Source organism: Neopsephotus bourkii, unplaced genomic scaffold (assembly GCF_033783945.1).
Source record: "Neopsephotus bourkii isolate Nb327-2 ecotype Australia unplaced genomic scaffold, CSIRO-AGI_Nbou_v1 NB_1630, whole genome shotgun sequence".
NCBI classification, from domain to species: domain Eukaryota; kingdom Metazoa; phylum Chordata; class Aves; order Psittaciformes; family Psittacidae; genus Neopsephotus; species Neopsephotus bourkii.
In genome coordinates, this window is record NW_026902105.1 from 2,860,572 (window position 1) to 2,883,297 (window position 22,726).

The 22,726-nt window shown below is 45.9% G+C and overlaps 1 protein-coding gene and 2 long non-coding RNA genes across 3 annotated transcripts in view; 1 reads left to right on the forward strand and 2 right to left on the reverse strand.

Moving 5' to 3' along the window:
- Positions 1-8,296, reverse strand: part of AZIN1 (antizyme inhibitor 1) — a 33,253-nt gene extending 24,957 nt beyond the window's left edge. Inside the window, exon 1 of the mRNA XM_061373295.1 lies at positions 7,994-8,296. The gene's annotated coding sequence lies outside the window, so the exon portion shown is untranslated. The remainder of the gene's footprint in view (positions 1-7,993) is intronic.
- Positions 8,297-8,577: 281 nt separating this feature from the next.
- LOC133223018 (uncharacterized) lies at positions 8,578-22,223 on the forward strand. Its single transcript, XR_009728445.1, has 3 exons — positions 8,578-9,786; positions 10,304-11,478; positions 22,156-22,223. It is a non-coding gene; the product is annotated as an uncharacterized LOC133223018 (long non-coding RNA).
- Positions 11,380-12,029, reverse strand: LOC133223019 (uncharacterized). Its single transcript, XR_009728446.1, has 2 exons — positions 11,679-12,029; positions 11,380-11,473 (listed from the first exon to the last, which is right to left on the reverse strand). It is a non-coding gene; the product is annotated as an uncharacterized LOC133223019 (long non-coding RNA).
- Positions 22,224-22,726: the final 503 nt, after the last annotated feature.

Below are 22,726 nucleotides of genomic sequence, written 5' to 3' on the forward strand. Positions count from 1 at the left end.
GGGAGACATTACTGTGGGGATCTGTTACAGACTGCCTAATCAAGAGGAACCTGCGGATGAAGCACTCTGTAGGCAGATAGGAAAAGCCTCACGCTCACAGGCCCTCGTTCTCATGGGTGACTTCAACCACCCTGACATCTCTTGGAATGACGGTACGGCCCGGCACAAGCAATCCAGGAGGTTCCTCGATTGTGTGGAAGACAACTTCCTTCTGCAAGTAATAGAGGAACTGAAAAGGAGAGTCGCCATGCTTGACCTTGTGCTCACCAACAGGGAAGGGCTCGTTGGAAATGTGGCACTCCAGGGCAGCCTTGGATGCAGCGACCACGAGATGGCTGAATTTGAGATCCTTAGGACAGTGAGAAGAGCGTGCAGCAAGCTCACTACCCTGAACTTCAAGAGAGCAGACTTTGGCCTCTTCAGGAACCTGCTTAGTAAGGTTCCATGGGATATAGCTCTAGAGGACAAGGGGGGTAAGACTCTTGGTTGGTCTTCAAGGATCACCTGCTACAAGCTCAGGAGTATTGCATCCCAACTACAAGGAAGTGCACAGGAGGGCCAGGAGACCTCCTTGGATGGATAAGGAGCTCCTGAGGAAAATTCAAACGAAAAAAGTCTTATGGAAACTGGAAGCAAGGACAGGCGGCCTGGGAAGAGTACAGGGTTATTGTCCAGGAAGCTAGGGACCAGGTTAGGAAAGCTAAGGCCCAGTTAGAATTAAACTTGGCTAGGGATATTAAGGATAACAGGAAGGGATTCTACAGGTACACTGCAAATAAAAAACAGATTAGGGAGAACGTAGGCCCCCTCAGGAAGCTCTCGGGTGAACTAGCTACACAGGATTTGGAGAAGGCTGAGGTTCTGAATGACTTCTTTGCCTCGGTCTTCTGTAGCAAAGGCTCTGACCGCACCACCCAAGGCTTGGAAGACAGTTGCAGGGACTGTGAGAATGAAGATCCTGGGCCCACTGTAGGAGAGGAATTGGTTTGAGACCATCTTAAAAATCTGAACGTGCACAAGTCCATGGGTCCTGATAAAATCCATCCGTGGGTCCTGAAGGAGCTGGCAAATGAAGTTGCTAAGCCGCTGGCCATCATATTTGAAAAATCATGGCAGTCAGGTGAAGTTCCCGACGTCTGGAAAAAGGGGACTATAACCCCCATTTTCAAGAAGGGGAAAATGGATGACACGGGCAATTACAGACCAGTCAGTCTCACCTCTGTGCCTCGCAAAATCTTGGAGTAGATTCTCCTGGAAGGCATGCTAAGGCACATGAAAATCAACAAGGTGCTTGGTGACAGCAAGCATAGATTCACTAAGGGGAAATCCTGCCTGACCAATGTGGTGGCCTTCTATGATGGGGCTACAGAACTGATGGACAGCGGTAAAGCAGTTGATGTCATCTACCTGGACTTGTGTAAAGCGTTCAACACTGTCCCACACAACATCCATGTCTCTAAATTGGAGAGACATCAATTTGATGAATGGACCACTTGGTGGATAAAGAACTGGCTGGATGGCTGCACACAAAGAGTTGTGGTCAATGGCTGAATGTCCGGCTGGAGACAGGTAACGAGTGGTGTCCCTCAGGGATCAGTGTTGGGACCGGTCTTGTTCAATGCCTTTGTTGGTGACATGGACAGTGGGATTGAGCACGCCCTCAGCAAGTTTGCCGATGACACCAAGCTGTGTGGTTCGGTTGATACACTGGAGGGAAGGAATGCCATCCAGAGGGAACTTGACTCGCTTGTGAGGTGGGCTGATGCCAACCTTATGAAGTTTAACCATGCCAAGTGCAAGTTCCTACACCTGGGTCGGAGCAATCCCAGGCACAGCTACAGGTTGGGCAGAGAAGAGATTCAGAGCAGCCCTGCGGAGAAGGACTTGGGGGTGTTGGTTGATGAGAAAATGAACATGAGCCAGCAGCGTGCACTTGCAGCCCAGAAAGCCAACCGTATGCTGGGCTGCATCAAAAGGAGCGTGACCAGCAGGTCCAAGGAGGTGATCCTGCCCCTCTCCTCTGCTCTCGTGAGAACTCACTTGCAGTATTGTGTGCAGTTCTGATGTCCTCAACATAAAAAGGACATGGGACTGTTGGAACAAGTCCAGAGGAGGGCCATGAGGATGATCAGGGGACTGGAGCACCTCCCATACGAAGACAGGCTGAGAAAGTTGGGGCTGTTCAGCCTGCAGAAGAGAAGGCTGCGTGGAGACCTCATAGCAGCTTTCCAGTATCTGAAGGGGGCCTACAGGGATGCTGGGGATGGACTCTTCACTAGGGACTGTAGTGGTAGGACAAGGGGTAATGGGTTAAAACTTAAACAGGGGAAGTTTAGATTGGATATAAGGAGGAAGTTTTTTCCTGTTAGGGTGGTGAGGCACTGGAATGGGTTGCGAATGCTCCATCCCTGGCAGTGTTCAAGGCCAGGTTGGATGAGGCCTTGGGTGATATGGTTTAGTGTGAGGTGTCCCTGCCCATGGCAGGGGGGTTGGAATTTGATGATCTTAAGTTCCTTTCCAACCTAACTACTCTATGATTCTGTATGAAGAATTGCTAAAACACATGAATAATACACATGGAAGTGCTTGTTTGTACTTTCCTTTCGAAGTCTGAATTGGAAGATTTTCTAAGAGCTGTACATGAACCTGCTTTAGGGTAATATGCTTTAATACTGGACTACCCTCCCAGAAACGTTTTTAACCCTGTAACCACTGTGTTTCTTTCCCTCCCCACTTCCTTTCTATTTTAGAATTCCCTTGCCATGTTCTTTCTTCCTCTGCTGTGAATGAACACACCATGTGGGTGGAAAAGCTATGTGGGTGAAAAATACTGCTTTATATAGTGAAACTGAACACCATACAGACAAATCCAGATTCAAGCAAGACAGTGAAAAGAAGGAAACTTATGCTTGCCTTCAGGAATGAGGAAACATTTCAGCTGGCCCTTAAGGGCTATTACACACAACACCAAAGCAGCATTTTAAAGTACAAAGCTAGTTTGCTCAAATGAAGGCAAAACCTTCAGTACATTGTACTGTACTCAGAACAGCACAATGAACATAAAGAGCAGTCAAGAAAACATTAACCAGCCCTGTTGAGTAGTTATTCCTTCTAAAAGGAACTGACATTTTCATGGAATTAAATACAGTACAGAACTGGTCATGTGTAAACCCACCATACAACAAAGTTTCTACAAAACCACTGTGGTCTATGGCATGAAATGTGGAATGTACCAACTATTGTAGAAATAAATTTTTGCTGCTCTTGCTATTTAAGTGAGACGTGTCATCTACAAAAAATGGCTTCTGGGAATCACCTAACCCAAATGATTATCTTTTCAACTGCATTACAGTTAAACAAGCTGCTGAAGTCTGTTTTTCCACTTGCTCTTGCTATTAGAAAACTATATGAGTGTACTCTGTAAAATACTGAATTGCAGGTTGAATGCAATTCCACAGAGCAGTCTCTTCAGCTTTACCATATAAATTGGAAAGCATTTGGAAGCATATAACATTAAACCTCAAATTAATTTAGATATTAAGGAATTTTGCCGGCTAGAATTAGTGTAGAACAATGTTTTATCTTCCATTAAAGCAGTAAGTCAGTAACATTTAGCTCTCAGAGCATGCACACATTTAAAGTCAGCAAAATTTCCCTTTTGTAAAATTAACTAGTAGCTCCACTATTTTCTAGTGCTAGCCTGATTCTATGCAAGAACTCATGCAAATTTTCCACTGACTGTGGATTAAGTTTACCTTCACAACAAAACGAGTTGTTAAAAACAGGTGCTTCTAGGGAGAGTGCATGACCTTTACTAAGAAAACTTAAAAAGTCATGCTTCGGACAAATATCACCTGCAGTACTATTCCAGTAAATATTCTCGTATGTCCCAAGAAGGAAGTGTGCAGTGAAAGTTCCTGAAATCTGATCATTTTCTGCAGCAACTGTCAACTATGAGCTGTGCCAAGCTCTAGTTGCCCTTCAGAATTTCTTTTAAACAAGAACTATTTATCTGAAGGAGCTACATAAATGTATAGTAAATTGTCTGACTGCCTTCTTTCATGTAGATTTGCCAATATTAAATATTCAGAGAGGAAAACTGTACGATTTGTACCTTTCCAATCACAGTAATTTTACTCAGCTTTATAACCAGCACAAAGAGTTGGTCTGCTGTACTGCAACAGAGCAGGACTACCATTTTAAGCAGAAGTGTGTTAGAAGTTCATAACCTATACAGACAAACCCAGTCTGAGAAAAATAGCTTATGTGAGTGGCCACAATGAAGTGTTCATTGCTTAAGGGCCTTGAAGTAGTTATAAAAGCATTCTTGCTAAACAGTGAGCTTTGAGTTGCCGGAATAATTGACAAGGCAGCTTTGCCTTTTAATACTCAAGCGACACCTATATGCATGTATTTATGTATCATCTATTAGTATACTCTACTAGCAGGTGCCTCAAGTTTGACAGCAGCTCAACCAGACATGCTGTACTTCGTACACGAATAGTAACAGTCTCCTGAGGAAGAAAATAACCCCTCAGTCACCCACAGCACATAGTTTTGCTGGACCAACTGCATCCTGCAGCAAGCCCTAAGACCGCCAGTCAGGGCCAGGCTCACTCAGCTCCCCATGTCTGATGCAGACAGACCTGCAAAACTGGGCACTGATTCATTTCCTTTGAGAAACTAAACCACTGTATCTTTCTCTTTCTGAGGAAACACTTTAGTGACCAGAGATTGAAATATTCACGAACCAAACCCTAAAAATCTAGCAATATTATGACCTTGCACATTTACACCAACTGACAGACTTGGAGGCACCAAAGTTAATTTCAGTGCTCAAAAATTCCAGCTATTCTTCTGTTACGATAGGCCTTTTCCAAATAGTGGCCAGGGCGTTATGGCAAGGGGGTCACCAAGGGAAAGCAGGTCCTGAAGGAAGCACAGGTCCCTGAGGAATTCTATCAACACCACAATCGTCCCTGTGCTACATCAACAGTATTTCGAACTGAAATATGCCATTATACCCAAACTAGTCCATTACACAATTAAGCCTCCCGTTCAGGAAGGGGCAGTCTTAATTCCTTCCCAGAGCATTCTGTCTTCCCTATAATTGGAGGAATGGAATCATTTTCAGACCATACAGCACAGCATTGCTGCAAACACACCTGCACCAGCCTTCCAGCACAGAGAGGCACAAGTCGCCTGCCTGGGGGGCAGGCTGCAGTGCTGAAAGGTGGTAAGCCCACCTCTTGCCTACATAAGACTGCCCCCATGGGAGAAACCCCATTGGTGCTTGCCACCAACCACCACCATCCCCCTCCCAAAGTCCTGTCAAGGCCCCTCTTTTTCTGGGATTTAACAAGCTTCCCTCTGAACTGAATGCCCTGCGGGGGGGATAGGGGCAGCAGGACAGCCTACAGCAGGCAGGGCAGGAGCTCACCACAGCCTGAAGCACACGGGGAGGGGGCTGCCATGTCGCAAGCATCAGCCACGGCGGCAGCAGCATTGTTCACACGGTGACAGGAAGGAAAGAACTAGACTGGACCAGTCCAGACTGGAACAAACCCCTCCTACCATCACCATTATTCACAACCCCCCACCTCCCCCCCAGCACTGCTACCTCACGCATTTACCCAGGGAAGAATAGCGGGCAAGTGCAGCGTCCTCAGAGCCAACAATCCCACAGTCAGGGTGAGGGCAGAAGTGGGGCAGCATTCCCACCCCAACCCACCGCCATGCTGGAGCTATGCATCTGGCTGGGAGGGCTGGCAGGTCTAACTCGCTTTACTGGACACCGGTCTTCAGGGGGGGCTACATTCCACTGGGACTACTCGATCAAATCCCGTTCAGCCACAGGAGACTGCTGCAGAGGTCTGAAACACAGTGCTTCTCCTGCCTGCCTACTGCACGTGTTGGCTGTGCAGGATTTTGCACTGCAGGAGATGCACTTCAAAAAGGCTCAAAAGATGATTTAAATGCACTTTCTGCCCTCATTACCACAAGCCAGGTTCCCCCAGGGCAGACACACATTCCTGAGCTCTGGATGAGTCCATACTGCTGACTGGAAAAGACCTGCAGTGCTGTTTGTAAGGAGTCATTACGGCATCCTCATGGGCCATGCCAGCCACGTTCCTGCTTTTGCACTATGCCCCTTACACATGCATGAGTCCCCTGCTCCCACTTCCAGCTCTCTTACAACCAGTAAACGGGCACTTCCACTGACTTCTTACCAAGGAGGGAACAACACCGCAGCAAGCACTCACATATGCTCAGGATACCCTGACATCCAAGTGCACATGTTTTACACACACAGAGCCAGCAACTGAGCAGCAACTGGACCTTTTTCTCCATACTTTCCGAGAGCCACCAGTACAGCAGTGACTGACTGGACCACAAGGGCTGATGGAGGCAGCCAAGCCAAAGAGGTTGAGGCTTAACAAAGAGACTTCCAGAAGGACTGGCAGCACCAAACCTGCTGCTCCTATACCAACACATTGACCAAGCAGAGGGAAACATGTCCTTGAGATGACCAGCAAAGGGGGGGGGGGGGGTACTTCTAACAGGAGGGAAGGATTCCACTTCCCATAGGCTGGAGGACCCCTGGCCCCATTGCATGAAGGCAATTTGCCCCGTCATCCCAGCACTCGTCCCGGAAAGCGTCACTTGTGCAATGCCCTCACCGCTTGTGTAGTGCCTTGACAGCTCACGCTGCTGTCCTGATCCACGGTGTACTCCCCTATCCACCGTGCCGAGGGGAACGGCTGAGGCCTCCTGCGGGCACCGCTCAGGTGAGAGGCAAAGCCGAGTGACAGCTGGAGCCCGGATGGATAGCTACGGTTACAGACACACAACATGGCCTCTGAGAAGCAGACAAGGAGCCGCCGCGGCCGTGCCACAAGCACTTCTCCAGCCTTTCTACCCCTGTCACCCAGGCCAGCCCGGAAGCATGTCGCACTGCTACTGCCCCCGGCCTCAAGGAGCATCCTGCTTGCGGGTGCACCGGAGAGGACGGGATCTGCCGGGACCCGCATGGAGCTCCCGAGCCCGGCAGCTGCCAGAGGACACGGTGACGGCATGTCGAGGTCCGGAGCAGCCCCTCTCCTTGAGGGGCCCAGGCGAGGACACCCATCGCCCCCTCCACAGGAAGAGCCGCACTGCGAGAGACAGCAACGCCCGGGGGGAACGGGTATCCCGCCGCGGGGCACTGCCCGGCTGCTGAGGGGGAAAGACACCACACAGCCCCCCTCCGCAGGAATCCGCCATGTTAGGGCGGCCGCCGAGCCCCCTTTCCCCGCAGAGCCGGAGGCCCCGCCGCCTTCCCGTGCCCTGCGGGCTGGGGGAGAAGAACGAGCAGCGGTCCCAGCACAACCCTCGCCCCGGTTCCCGGCCTCCTGCTCCCGCCTCGCCGCCTCTCTCACGCAGGGCTGTCCGCCATGTTAGCGTGGCGGCCGCTGACCCCCTCCACCCACCGCCACAGACACACTCCGGGGCACCATGGACCCCGGCTCCCGTGTGCTTTTCCCCCGGGCGGCGGCCCCGCATCGCCCAGCGCCTCGCTGCGCGCCGGAGAAAGGGGGGAGCCTCGGCTCTGACTCATGCTGCCGCTCTCCATCTGCCGCCGCCGGTGGCAGCCGGTCTCGCCCCACGCCGCCGGGTGGAGAAAGGGCAGCAGGAGGAACCGGCCTCATCCCCATCCCCCTCCCCGCCCGGTACCGCCACAGCGGCCGGTGGCAGTGCTGCCCGCCGGCTGCCCCTCCCGAGTGCTGCGGCCACCGCTCCAATTCCCCGCCTTGCGCTTGGGGAACCATGGCCTGTCCCTCCCCAAGCCCCGGGGAGCGAAGAGCTCCTCCACTGCCTCCCGCCGCCGGTGTCAAAGGACGCCCCGGCCCGCTCCAGAGCTCAGGGTGGGCGTCACCGCCCCTTCCTTCCCTCCCGCCGTCTCCCCCTGCGGAGCTAGCCCCAGCCCGGCTGGGACCCCGGCAGCAGTACTCACGTGAGATAACGGCCTGAAAGATTTGGTAAATCGTCTTCTCTTTTTAGGCGGAATTTTTAAAGAGGGATGTGGGAACCTACAGCAGAAATACAGGCGGCGGCAGCGGCGCCTTCCAGGGCCATAGGCTGCGGGGGCGACCGACTGGGGAAGCGCAGCGCAGCGCTCGGACGAGAGAGCACAGACACAGAGAAACAGAGCCGGAGCGGGCCGGAGGCGCGGGGCTACTGCAGCTGGGCACAGACGCGAGAGCGCGGCTACTGGGCTGCGACGCGAGCGGCGGGGCGAGAAGAAGGGGGCAACCGCGGCAACGCTCTTATAGGGCGAGCGGGTGGGGAGGGACCCGGAGCCACGCGTCACCGCACCGCGGGCGGGAGGCGCCGCCGCCGAAACCAGCCCTCCGGCAGCGGCGGCGGCGACGGCGAACTGGGCATGCGTCGAGTGCCGCCGTCGCTGAGCAGTGGGGGATTGCCGTCGGTACCGCCGGCCCAGGTGGAGCCACCACAGCGGTCCCAGTTCTGCGGCCGGGGTTGGGCTCGGGGGATACCACCCGACCTGGCCCTGCCTGACCTGGCCGGCGGGGCTGGTGTCCTAGGCGGATCGCCGTCTCTGGCGGGAGAGGCCGGGGTCTGTCGGTAGTGCTTGCAGGGGACAGACAGGGCTCGACTCCAGGTATCCGTCGGGACCCAGGGCAGCCGGTTACTGGCTCGTGACTTCATGTGCCAACTTGAACCTGTGTTTCAGGGATGGCTTCCACAAACCCAACACTCATCGTCCTGTGTTACTACATGGCTGAGCAGGTGGGAAGGGAAGCCAAGTCTTAGTGGCCAGCCAGAAGTCTGGTTCCCCAAGTTAACAGCATCCTAGTAATTTGCACTGATTCACTGAGCATTGCTAATCTGTTAATAATGCTCAGTGGAAGCTCTAATCACACTGCATACCTGGCAGCCTCAGTGAATTTCGTGTGTCTTAGAGTACTTACATAAGCACTTGAACTGAAGGATTTAGCTGACCCACATATTTCATGGAGTTTTGCTGAAGCACTGGGACACCTTCAGCATTTCCTGAAGCCTTCAGTACTTTCATAACACCTTTGTGAGGAAGTGCCACCTGCAAGTAGAAGAGAGCCACTCAGACATCAGATGCCTCAGTCAGAGGTAACAGAACTGTCACATGGTGGGGCTGAGGATGCACTCTGACCTGCCAGCCCCACTCTGCCATGTCAGTCTTATCAAACCACACAGGACTGTTCTTTAAGAACTTGTTCCAGGAGTCACAGTTCTTTCCGGACAATAAAATACATAGTAATGTAGTTCACGAGACCAGCAAATGATATACTTGTTCAGGAAAGTAATTGTTCATCTCAGGACATGTTAATTTTATTTTTAGAAAGGTGTGTTCATACAGTTTGTGTAATTTTTTTTTTCAAAGCAAAGCTGGTTTTGTTTAATTTTCTAGCAGACAGAATTCGGAATAACAGACAATAGATACACACCTGTCATCTCCAGAAAAAAAGTGAGACTGAGGTTTCACAGCATGTAGGGATGGAGTTTGTTTACTCTTTTCATCTGTTGTCACCTTCCCTTTTGCCAGTAATTTTAGATGAGGAGGAAGTGAACTGATAAATATATGCAGTCTCATTACAGTCTTTCCTGATAACAGCACTAGTAGGTTATGGATGAAGTCAGTAAAAGCTGGCTCATTGATTAGAAAGTCAGAAGACTTCTCACATACACTTGCAGCAAACCTTGCACTGAGGACTAAAAATGGAGTGGTTTACATCGCTCTTTTCTCAGGTATGATCTGTATTGCACCCTTCATTTGGGTTCCTATTCCAGAATATAAGAGCAGGAGGAAGAATCAAGAGTATACTAAAAAAAAAAAAACAAAATCCCCAAACAAAAGAAACCACCAACAAACAAACACCCACCACCAAACAAACTAAACCAAACCAAAAAAACTCCAACCCAAACCACAAAATCTATGGAGTCTTAGGAAGAGGGATTTGGACAATGCACAGTAAATGTGAATCATTAACAGGCAATGAAAGGAGGAAGGGTTGTCCTTGGAGGACAAGGGTTAGAGGGGAGGGCACATGTTACAGTGATACATACAGAGGCACAATCCAGAAAGCTGTATTCTTTAGGAAGGTAGATTTTTTAAACCACATTTTTGGAAGGGATTTAAACTAGGAAAAGGATTTGACTAGTTTGGAGGCATTTAGGTGCAGCCAGAAAGTGATCTATCAGGGAAAAGACAAAGAATAGGTCAGTACTGGTTCTATGATGAACTGTTTTTTATCTGTGTTCTTAGACATCTCCTCATGGTAATATCCAAAGATATCCCAGCAGTGATATAACTGACACAATAGTTACTGCCTCCTCATCTACATTCATCTTCCCAAAAGAGTTTTTATTTTGGTAAGTAGGGGATGTTTTTAATATTCTTACCAGAAGTAAGAAAACAGGTGGACTATTTAAGAGGGGAGGACAGTCACGTAGGACAGGAAAAAGAACTTCAGTTTGATATGCAATTAATTGGGGGCACTGTCAGCTATTTTAAAATGTATGGTGGGAGGGAGGATTTCCTGCTCGTATGGAGGAAGCAACACTTGACAACAGAAACATAAACTTCATCCTCTTAAATCTAATGGAAAAAAAACCCCCAAAAGAGTGGCACACTGTTTGGGAGAGTACAAGATTGAACCATGTAATGACTGTACACAAAATGAACACAAATTGATGGGCGAATGCTTTATACAGTATTTTCACTACCACTGGTGATACTAATGCAGAACTAGAAAACTGGTGCCACAGCTCAATATATGTATATTCTTAGTACAGTGCTACGCAAGACAACAGTCCTGTTTTGTCTGGAAGGGCAAAATGTGAAAAAGCTAACATAAAATTTCTTCTGCCTCTTTAACATTTCTCTACCCACAGTTTTAGTACTTGGATTCCTAACCTTGTACAGCTCCATACCTGCATTTCATAGATTACTAGAGTAACAATCTGCATTGATAAAAAATGATAAGATAAAGATAAAAAGGCAGCAGACCACAAAATACGTGTCCAGCCCTGAGTTCCCCTTACTTCCAACTGTGAGGCACTTCTACCACATTTCCTTTTTTTTTGCCTCCACACTTCCTTTTCAGCACTGTTCACAGTTGGATGTAGACAAAATCAGGTGTTATCCCTATGACGCAGATAAACCAGAGCAGGAAAGACACTCTTCCCCACCTCATCTTTTAGAGTGCAAAAAATACTCACTGGTGAGCCAGCCCCGGGGTCAGGAGTTTCAGATTGGTTTGGACAGATGTCTGAAGCTGCATAGCCCAGTGACCTTTCCTGCTAATTCCAAGTATTTCCTTCTTTTTATGTCTTCCTACAGGCTACCTCTTCTCTCCTCTGGTTCTTCCATTTCCTCCCCCTCTCTGATGCACCCTCTATCACCAGGCATCAGCAGCTGGGTTGGATTCCACTCCTGCAGTGAGAGAATGAGATTATTTCCTTCTCCATCTCCTCTTCCTCTTCCCCCACTGCTGCCAACTCCTGCAGCAGTATTTTTTCTTAATGCCTCAGGTGCAGGAATTAGGTGATTACACAGGAATTTCATCTTCCATTGAGATTAAAATGTCCCTAGCTACTGAAAAGCCAGCACAACAAGACAAATACAAATAGCAGTCCACCTCTGGATGTAGGGAAAAGGTTGTTTCCATTTCTGAATGCTTAAACTTGACAATATGCTCCCTGTTCTGGCTCTTCTTACACACAGTGGCAGTTGGTGCCAGTGTAGTTAATGCTGTGTGGCCATCCAGCCAGAGCACTCAGCTGTTGCAGTGCAAGGAAAGAATCAGTCCAAATTATATTTCTGTCTGAGCTGCTTGGGGTAGGAATGCCTGTGCACAGGGAGGCACAAGGAAAGGAAAATGAAGGCTGTGACAGCTCTGGACTCCTCGTGCCGCAGTGCTGTAGAAGTACTAGAGTTCCAATAGTCCCTCTTGTTAGCAAAACAATCTGTATAAATAGGACTTCATGGAAGTAATCAGTTGATACTCTGATCTTGAGACCCTTTTCATTGCTGCAGACTGGAGTTGCTCCTGTCCAGTTGACACAAATACTGATAACCAGCTGGAGGAATGATTCATGATTATTAAAAGCCCAGAGGTGGTGGGAGGAGAATCATCTCTGCCTTAACTCATACGGAGCAGTTGCCTCTCACCTATATTTACTGAGCAGTTTGCTGAATCAAAACAACTGAGGCAGAAATAAGGTCCCAGCTTTCCAGTACGGATTAGTTTGGCTTCAGAAGAGTGAATTTAAGTGTAATTTCTATGGAGAACAGTTACAGAATAGATCTCATACTTGTGCTAAGTTGTTTACACAAAGCTAATGGAATCAGTAGCTCAAAACACTAAAGATATCACAAGTAAGTAAAATTAAATTGGGGTTGTTTTACAAAATCAAGGCTGGAAGGAAAAAGCAGGAAAAAAATCAGTCTTGGTTTAGGAGTAGCCAGCAAAATACCATAAGCTCCTTTAAATCCAATGCTAGAATGTTTTCACCTCCAAAAAATCTAGACTGGGTCGGCAGAGACTAAAACAGAATGTCTGTCAACTAAATATTTGAGCTACTAACTCAGGACTACTGAGGAGAATATTCAAATATGAGCATTACTTGAGAGTCTAGCCACCTGCATGCCTACTCCACATTAACTGGTAAAGAAAACTGGAAAGTTTTAAGTATCTGCAACATGATATGGACTTTACTGTTAGGAAATGTGCCCAAGTTCAGCCCAGGTTAGAAATTAATTGGGCTCATTATATGATAGGTGTTGAGTTGTGTGTTAATCACACCCATTCTACTTCCTGCTACCCGTGTCTCATGGCTCCTCACTAAAACCTGAAGGATCAGCGGGAGGCTGAGGGTTGGGCTTCTGTGGAACGTATTTATTTTGTTCTCATTACTCATTAAAAAATATCTCTGGATCAAAGAAGAGGCATGGGGTTTGCCTCTGCGGATAAACAGGAGGTGTTGGTTCCCAGAAGATTGAACTAGTCAGCAGCGATAAGACTATCAACTCTTAAAACACAACAGTCCAAACACTGAAGCGGGATAAAGTGGTCTGTGTACCATGCAAGGAGGTTAAAAATAAGCATATTGTGGGCTTTTACTGATGGTTACCAAACAGGGAAATTCTATTTTTTATTAACTTTTCCAAATGAATACACTCTTGGTTGGTTTTTTTTGTTGCGTTTGCAAGGAGTTTTATTCCCAGATGTTTATTCTCAGCCTTGTAGTTCTTGCATAAGTAGCCCTCTCTAAATATGGTCCCAGCTCTGTGCAATAATTAAGAGTGTTTTGAGGCTGCTTAGCTTGCTAGCTGTTCTTGTCAGTCACTTTCCAGCTTTGGACATCTGGACAGCTCCAGAACAGGCACAAGTTATTCTGGTGATTTCTAGACACAGTGTGCCCCAGCAGCCCCTATCTTTGCTGAGATTCCCTGGCTGGTGGGGCATTTCGTTAAGAGTAAAGACTGTCAGACTTCAAGAGGAAGATTTCCAGCTAAACCCTGGAGAAGCACTTCCCACTTGTCAATGTCTTTCATCACCTTCCCAGCTCTGAGAGGTGGCAGTGATCTCCCCTTGTCATCCAAGAGCAGTGAGAAAGAAAGTGCTCTCTTGAGATTGCACTCCAGCACTGTCTGTGATGCCTCCAAACGTGCACCTGCATTTTTCTGTGTCACTGATGATGTTGTCTCACACATTTTGGGGATGAGAGAACCACAAGTCAAGGCAGAGGCCTTTCCCACCAGGGTGAAAAGGGCAGGACTCTTAGACAAAACCCTAGCAAACTCTTTCACTATCTTCAAAGCAAATGACAATACATTTGAAATAAAATATTTGACCCATTTAAGATAAATTCTGTTTACTTTGCTTGCATTAATAGTGTTGCCACTGTTAGCAGGGGGAAGATGAACAAAATATTCACTACTCATTTTCCCTGCATCTTCATTTTCTCTAACATGTGCGTTTTTCACTTAGAATTTGACAGACTCTTTCAAGAATAATATTTTTTTTCCCCATAAACTCCATATATGATAGGCTGGCAGTAGTGACCAGCATGGAATAATTACCACTGTAACACAGTTAAGGGCATACAGAAGGATCTGCAGGATCCATGTCACGTACCTACAGTAACGAACAGGCTTGGGACCTCTGCATTTGGTCATCAGACCGCTACAGTAGTGATGCTGTTGGTACTTGGGGCCTTCAAATGGGTTGTCTGTCAACATGCTTTTGAGACCCTACTTGTATGCAACCAAGTTTGAGCTTCACCTCTAGAAAACTGTGTTTATGTACCTGCTGCTCTTTCTCTCTAGGGGCTGGCCCTTAACTCTAAGATTTGTGGCTTGGAATTTCTTTTTCTGTGGTCCTCAAAAACAGGGAAGGAAATCCCTTTTTAATTTTGCTGGCATTAAGATCCCTGATCTCATTTAGGACTTCAGCCATCCCTGGCTGAAGAATGTGGGGATATGTCCTGAATCAGACCTAACATTGTTGGGAAATGAAACAGTAGCTACAGATATCATCTGCTCAGGACACTGTGTCAGTGCTATCCCTGGGCTTTGCTATTGCCAGCCAGATTTGCAGGAGCAATAGGAAGGTCAGCAAAGCAAAGCAGCCAGGGCTGGGTTATTTTTATTAGACTCCATTTCCTCTCAGTGGGTCAAAATAGTCAGTACCTTCCAGATCTATTCAGCTCGAAATGCAAGTGAAAGCCGAACATGAAGTGAGTACCAGGCAAGGCTGGGGCAGTGACTTCTGGTTAGTACTTGATCCTCTTTGTCATGCCTGGTTTCAGCAGCAAGAGCTTTCGGCCCAGTATGCATGCTCAAACCAGACGACTTAAGGGCTGAGCCAGGATATCTCAGCTAGTTTTAACGTCTCTGAAACCCCAAGGCAAGATCCCAGGGAAGACATTGTGTGGGGCTGCAGATGGAGCAGGAGGACTGAGCTGCTGAGAGCCATTGAACTGAGTTGAGCTCAGCCTTCAGCCCCAGGCAGTCCTCGGGGGTCCCAGCAATGGTGTCAGGCCAGGGTCATGCCCCTGCAGAGAGCTTGCAGGCCAGGGGACTGAAAACCAGCAAACCACCCAGCCCCAGCAAGCTCAACCATTGCAATGAGGAGAGATGGTCTGGTTTGAGAAGCAGTTACTGGTACCAGTAAACATACTGCAGTAGCTGCTCCCTGCCCACTTACTCTGCATCTGCTCATGAAAAACACCGCTGAAAGTAGTCATGGGCCATTAACTTTGCCTGGCATTCCAAGACTGGGATTGGGATTGATTTTTTTTTTTTGGTGTCGAAGATGGTTTTCCAAAGGGACAGATAATTGCAGTTCATTAAAAACAAGAACCAAACAAACAAATCCACCACAAAAAAAACACCCCCACCAAACAACAAGACAATAACAAACCAACCAAATAAAACTTTCTTGTTTTAATTTTCTTGTATAACTTTCTTGCATAATTTAGAATTTGTTTCCCCTTCTCCACTGCCTGGAAGTGTGGGGCAGGGACCCAGCACAATATCTGGGAAGCTGCTGCTCTCCCCTGGCTGAGATGGATGCCCACATCAGCTCAGGTACCACTGGAGCTGGAGGGAGAGGTAGCTGCACTTGAAAACAATGCCTAAAGCAGTGTGTGCTTAAGGTTACCACCTCCCACGTGGTCCTTTACTCAAGACATCCTGAATTCTTTTTAGTTATGGAACGGGGCTTTGGGCTGAGGTTTACGCTCAGAAACCCAAGAAATATTTACCATTTTGTGTAATAGAAGCAGAGTTGAAATGAATAATTCTAATAATATCTAGGGACTGTGTTCCTGAGATTTTGCTACATGTAAACATAATCATAAGCATAATCAATGTCAATGACTTCCCTTTAATTCTCACACACGGTCTGCATTTAAATGCCACACCAGATTTGACATGGCCAATGATAAATGGAATGCAATTAGTTCCACTATTTGCTTTGAGGACATACTGAATTATTTCTTACAACAGACCATTTATTATCCAACACTAATGGTTATAATAATACTCTTGCATTTAATATGTGTAATATATCTTAAACTGTGCCAAACTGATAAGTTTCAAAAAGAGATATTGAAGTCTAGAAAAAATCATTCCATGAATGACTTTCATCTAATGAATCCTTCACAATTCCCAAGTCATCATTTTCACAAAGAAATGTTAAGCTGTAAGAATTTTGTATGTATTTCTCATCATTACATAACTAAATAAATCTTAATTATGCTGCCACTTAGTGATTTACAGTCACTTAATGAATATATAACCTTAAGAAAAATGTCAAAATTTAAATGTTCTTATGGCATTTTTAACATAATCCCTCTTCTAATGGTTAACAGGACAATGATAACTCCCCCCCCCCCCAATTTATCATGAGTTTATCATGGTAATTGCAAATTAATGAAGGGAGGCAGTCCCTGACAATACAAATATTTGATGTTATGAATTGTTAGCCCTTATACTGCAACCTTGCTTGCTGTGGAGCTTACTCAACTGCTCTGCACTCTGAATTTCCATTACTACCCCTTTCCTTCACTATATGCCTTCTTCATATGGACCTAATCCAGCTGAGGAATGTAAAAGCCTTACAAAATAAAAAGTTGAAAACAGGTAGCAGCAGAGCATCTGATCCCAGAAAATATATTTTGCCTGAAAACCTTAGTGCCTGCACTTAGCTGAAAATGACTTGCCCAAATTTTACCATTTCTGCAAAGGTACTAAAGCTACCTTGTGAATGTCAGGTTTTGATATCTCATTTTTGAAATTCCATGGTGGTAAAAGCAGAGCACACATAAAGTACCAGATCTCCAAGACTCTGGGCAGTCTTCCTGCAGAGTTAACTGCTTCAATGGAAAAAACATTGAGTTTTTTAACATGCCACACCACCCTAACGGCCTCAAGTCTTTAAAGAAACGAAACAAAAAGGAGCAACACAAAATTGCCGCAGGGAATTTAGAAATTCAACTGTAAGATTTATTAAAAAAGTAATATCTTCATATTTTTCACTCATATTTGAATTTCCTCCTATCATCAAGGGACAGGTCTGTTCCACCTTAGTTTCATTGTTTTCCTTGTTTCAAGATAATGCAGACACAGCAAATTCTGGTTGTTATTTAGACAAAAATCTTTCCTTTCTTAACATAAAGGGTTATAGAAGGAGGCATTCAATTCTATTTTCTGTGATTACCTTAGTAATGACAAGCCAGGCCCTGGGCCACCAACACCGGGGTGCTCTCTCCCAGTCACACCCCACCCCTCATCTATCTCCTTCTAAACCTCCTTTGCTCTCCCAATCCTTTCTCCCATCTGCACCTGGCTGCAGCCCCACCAGATGCATCTCTAAGTCCTATTACACTTTCCCAGATGTTTCTTCCTTCTATTTATCTATTTCCTCATGGATTTTTTCCCAATCCTAGTACCCTCGCCCATTTTCTGAGCTTTATGTTTTCTTGCCCCTTATTGTGTGGAGGATGCTTCTTCTCAACAGTTTGATCTCCCTGAAGATTATAGGAGGAGGTGATCACTAGAGACAAAGGCAAACTCAGAAAACATCCCAACCCAATTACTATATTGTTCTCAGTAAAATCTTAAGTTTGCAACCACATATTATCCTTCCTGCTAAGGACTATGTAGAAATGGGAATGTAAGAGCATATTAGCCTTTTAGGCTGAAAAAGTTGGGGCTGTTCAGCCTGCAGAAGAGAAGGCAACGTGGAGACCTCATAGCAGTCTTCCAGTATCTAAAGGGGGGCTATAGGGATGCTGGGGAGGGACTCTTCATTAGGGACTGTAGTGATAGGACAAGGGATAACGGGTTCAAACTTAAACAGGGGAAGTTTAGATTGGATATAAAGGAAAAAATTCTTTACTCTGAGGGTGGTGAGGCACTGAAATGGCTTGCACACAGAAGCTGTGAATGCTCCATCCCTGGCAGTGTTCAAGGCCAGGTTGGATGAAGCCTTGGGTGACATGGTTTAGTGGGAGGTGTCCTTGCTCATGGCAGGGGGGTTGGAACTTGATGATCTTAAGGTCCTTTCCAACCCTAACTATTCTAGGATTCCTGGGGAGAAAAATACACCAGGCATTCAAATCATCCTTCTTATTCTGCTGTCCATACAATGCGTTCATACATCGGTTCACTTTGAATGAAACCAGCAACCACGACAGGGTGATTTGACACTGGTAATTCCACTTGCAGGACCACAGTTAAGACACTGCTGTGTTTGGTACGCTTCACTCTAAATCTCTGTCTCGTCGTTGTCTCTCTAAGCTGTCTGGTTTCTAAATTCTAATCAGAAGAATATTTCTGTCATCCAGATGACATCCTGTCTCCTGACAGTCTTTTAGCTGGGATAACACTTCCTTGAGGTTCTCTGTCTAGATCAAAGAGCCCTCAACAAACTCTGCATGACTGGGCTGGGGCTGCCTGAAGCAGAAAGCTCTGCTTCTCTGTCGCAAAACTGCATAGTACTTATTCATCACCCTTGCATTTATCACAGCAAGATTCATAAATATTTTTGACAGATGATATATTTCTAAACTTCAGTTTTACAGCAGAAACACCAGAAAGTGGCAGGCAGATGCTTATTATTCAGTTTGAGGGAAGGATACTGATACTGACAGTAGCAGTCCATCCTTGCAGCAAAGGCAATCCATCATACTCGCTATACCTTCCCTTTGGCTCCAGCCAGATACAGCTCTGTGGTTTTAGCCCTCCAAAGTCTCTGCATTTCTCCAGAGTAGTACCTGTCTTTTTCTCAGAAGTCATGTTAGAAGTCCCACCTGTGGCAGGTCTTGCCTTTAGGCTTTTTCTTCCAAGTAGAAAGGATTTATTTAGCAAACAGAGTAATCTTTGGTGGGAGGGCAGTGGAAGAAACTCACATTCTGATTCATCATTGTTTTCTGCAGCAGAGTGGCTGCTTCCACCAAGATGAGGTGTCAGCAGGATGTCAGTGATCATCTGCTCTGTTTAGCCAGGCAGCCATGGCTTGGAGCAGCCACAGTGTGTGCTGCCGCCTCCCCAGCCAGCCCTTGGCTGGCTACCATGGGAAAGGGGTGTTAGGGGATATGGAGAGAACCTGGGGCTGTGGAGAAGGAGGGCAATGGGGCTGTGATGAGGTGAGCTAGAATTTCTGCAGTATTAAAAATAACCCATAAATCATTGTAAGCAGACATGGTTACTGCTGCTGTCCATGATCGAATTGTCTCATTCTACCACACCTTAGGTGAACTACGGGACAGTGACACCACAAAGCTGTGGGCCTGTGTACTGTTTCTGCTTGCCAGAGTCTCATGGGAGACCTAAATTGCACATTCACACGACATCCTTAATGACCCAGTGAGCGAAGTATAAAATAAAGGTAGTAATAAAGTGCTGCAGTGAAACCCCTTAGAACACTGATGAGAAAGCACGCAGCTCTGCTTCCCACTAGATGGGTGCAGATTTCTTCCGATGGCGGTACCAAGCTGTCACTGCGGCTGCTTGCTGTAGCGTGAGATGCCAGCTGCACGATACCATTAGCATTCCTCATCAGCCGCAGCTTATGTCTCTCCCTGTGCACAACATTGGAAAACCAGGTCATTCGCTTGGCTCGTCCTCCTCTGATAACTCCTCTTTTCTTTCACTGCCAGGAAGCCAAGGATGGTGTAATTAGTTTTCACTAATGTTCAGCTCTATGTGCAACTGCTTTTGACTCAAGCCAAAAATGAAGTTTTCACATAGTTTGCATGCCCTAATAGGAGGGAAACTTGAGACAAATTTGAGAGGTACCCATTTTCCTTGTGTTACAATAATTCGGCTGATATTTTTCAGAAGACCTCAGAGAATACTAATGACATCTTACGCTTCCAGTACTTGCAGAATTGAGAATAAATGAGCGAGATTCCAATGAAAATACAACGTTATATCTACCCATACCAGATAACAACTGGTGCTGCAAGAGTCTCAGAACAAGCAAACTGAAATCATACCCTTAAAAGCAGAAAGACTGCCCAAAGTAGTATTTAACTGCTTGGGGGTTGGAGGCAGATCAGAATCCCGATATTCCAAAGAAGCTGCAGGGGAAAACAAGAATAAAAAAGTCAACTCAAACCCCAGATCAGACATTTAGGTTTTCATAGTAAAGCAGTGGAAATAATGGCTTTCAGAGCTGTGAGGAATAAATTTTGAGACAACTATATAAAGTGTGCTACAGAGAGATAAAGCAACAAACTTTACTAAAGGTCAAGTGATTTTGTGCTGTGAGTGAATACATAAACGTAAATGCCCATGAAGAATTATCTGGATAGTACAGTGGAGCTTTTATATTGGCAGAGTAACCATATCAGTAATTAGAGCTGCGTTAATGTGCTTGGGTGATGCTCTGAAAGTGTCACTGTAATGGCAGTCAACTGAAGCAGCAGCAACTGAAGCAACTAAGCTGTGAGAGGAGGAGCTATGAGCTACAGAGGCTCCTTGCTAGGAATGTGCTTAGAATTTGACATGCTGGAACACTATTACATAAAACATTATTTAAATAACAATAATAAAACCCCACAGGATTAGTATCCACTACAATAACTGCAAAGTCAACCAAGTTATATTCAGTATTTCAGGATATAAAAGATGAAGCAGTGAATGTATTAATAGTCATTCATGTCCCCGCATCACCAAGTGGGCTCTTTGGAAAGAAGCATACTGAGTTTTAAGGAGCTACATTGTGCTTTGTATACCTTTGGAGGAAGGTCCCTGAAATTACAGTTGGGATTGACATTGGAAACCTTTAAATTCCTCTTTTGCAATTGTTTAGATTAAGAAGCTCCAAACATGGGATATAAGCTGTCTCTGCAATATCTCTCTCATATTTGTCTCTGCAAACAAATATGGATGTGTTCACTCTATTATGTGAAAGTTACAGCTCACTGCGGGGAAAGCATCAAGCAGAGAAGTTTGCAGGTGGAGTTAATGGGAATACTTGTGCTTATAGAGAGAAACGTTTTCCAAAAAAAAGGAAAAGTCATACTCAAGCACAGGTGATCCTCAGTGCTCGAATTCAGATACATTCATTTTACTATCACAGCCACTAATTTTACTGAAATAGGATTTAGCCCAAAAGGCCACACTGCAGTTAAACTTGCCATAACAGATCCAGATATGAGTGAAGCCCAAGTTCAAGGTATACTTGCAGATGTGTGGTGCTAGCTGCAGATAGAATTCTCTTGTTTTTCAGCTTCATCTCTTGCAATCCATCAGGTTACAAACATCCTACAGAAATAAGTCATGTTGACAAGTGTGATGACATCTTGTTTCCTCAAGTGGTTAATTTAATGAAAGCTATTTCAGTGGTATCCACAATCAGTACTAATGTGATAATGAGTATCATCTCAGTACTCTCTGTTGTATGAAAACATTGCTTTGGCTCACAATGGGGCAATTACAGTTTTGTACATACACGAGACCAATACTGAGGATTTAATGGTTACAGATGATGCATAAAGAATGAATTCAGAGAAGCCCAGGACAGAAATCATTCTTTGAATCTTTTCTGGATTTGAACCTTGAATGTTAATTGGGTTTAAAATGTAATATGCAGAAAAGAACAGTTTAGCATGACTGGATTTTTCTAATGCATTGCAAAAAGTGAAATAAAGGAACTTCTCTTTATGCCCAGATTCTTGCAGCCTATGTTCTTCAGTGATATTTACACTATGTAAATACGGGCAATATAAGTGATGGTCTTAATTGTAATGCAGCTACTGAGTTGTTAGGAAGAAATCTAAACCTTGCAGTTGCATCCTCCTATAGAACAAACAGTGCCTTCTTTACTGGAGGTGCAGAGTTAAGTACCCTCTCGTTAGATCTTGTACTGAAGAGGCTCATGTGTAAAAAGCCCTCCTCTGAGAATAACTTTACAAATGAAAAAATACAAAAAGCCACAACTTTTATATGTTTTAACACACATTCTTAGGAGGGGAAGAGAAGAAGAGATCTCTATATTCTCAACATATTACAATAAATGTCCTCCTAAAAACATTGCCTAAGATATGATAATAGCTCTGGTTTGATCCACTGTTCATGCCTTATGATTTTCTTTACAGATGAAGGGACACCTCTTCCCACTGCTGGCCCTTGGCCATCTGGTGCTGCTGGCACTTTGAGGGTCATCCTCTTCTTATCTCTTGCACCCAGTGATCTTGAAGTTTTCACCAAACTGTTGCACTAATATTCTTGTAGTCACATATTGGGGAGTGGGAAAAGTAGAAACATAGAATCACACAATATCCTGAGTTGGGAGGCACCCGCAAGGCTCATAGAACCCAACTCCTCATCCACACAAGGCAACCTAAAAGTTAAACCGTATACCTAAGTGTTGTTCCAACTCTTTTTGACCACCAGTGGGCTTGGAGATATGTTCCACTAAAGATCTCTGAGCATATGACCTGCAAACCATACAAAAAGTACAAGCCTTTGCTGTGGTTGTGCAATTGTGTTGCAGAGGAATGAAAGGACAATAGTTGGTTGTGTAGGAAAAGTAGGCCTGTGGGTATGAGTCGAGGCCCCAGGCTCTCCCATCCAGCATGGTGGAGCTGCTCAAGTAGAAGACTTTGTGCTGAAGCTGGTGGAGGCACTATCAGGGTAACACCTCCAGTCATTGGATCTGGTCCTGAA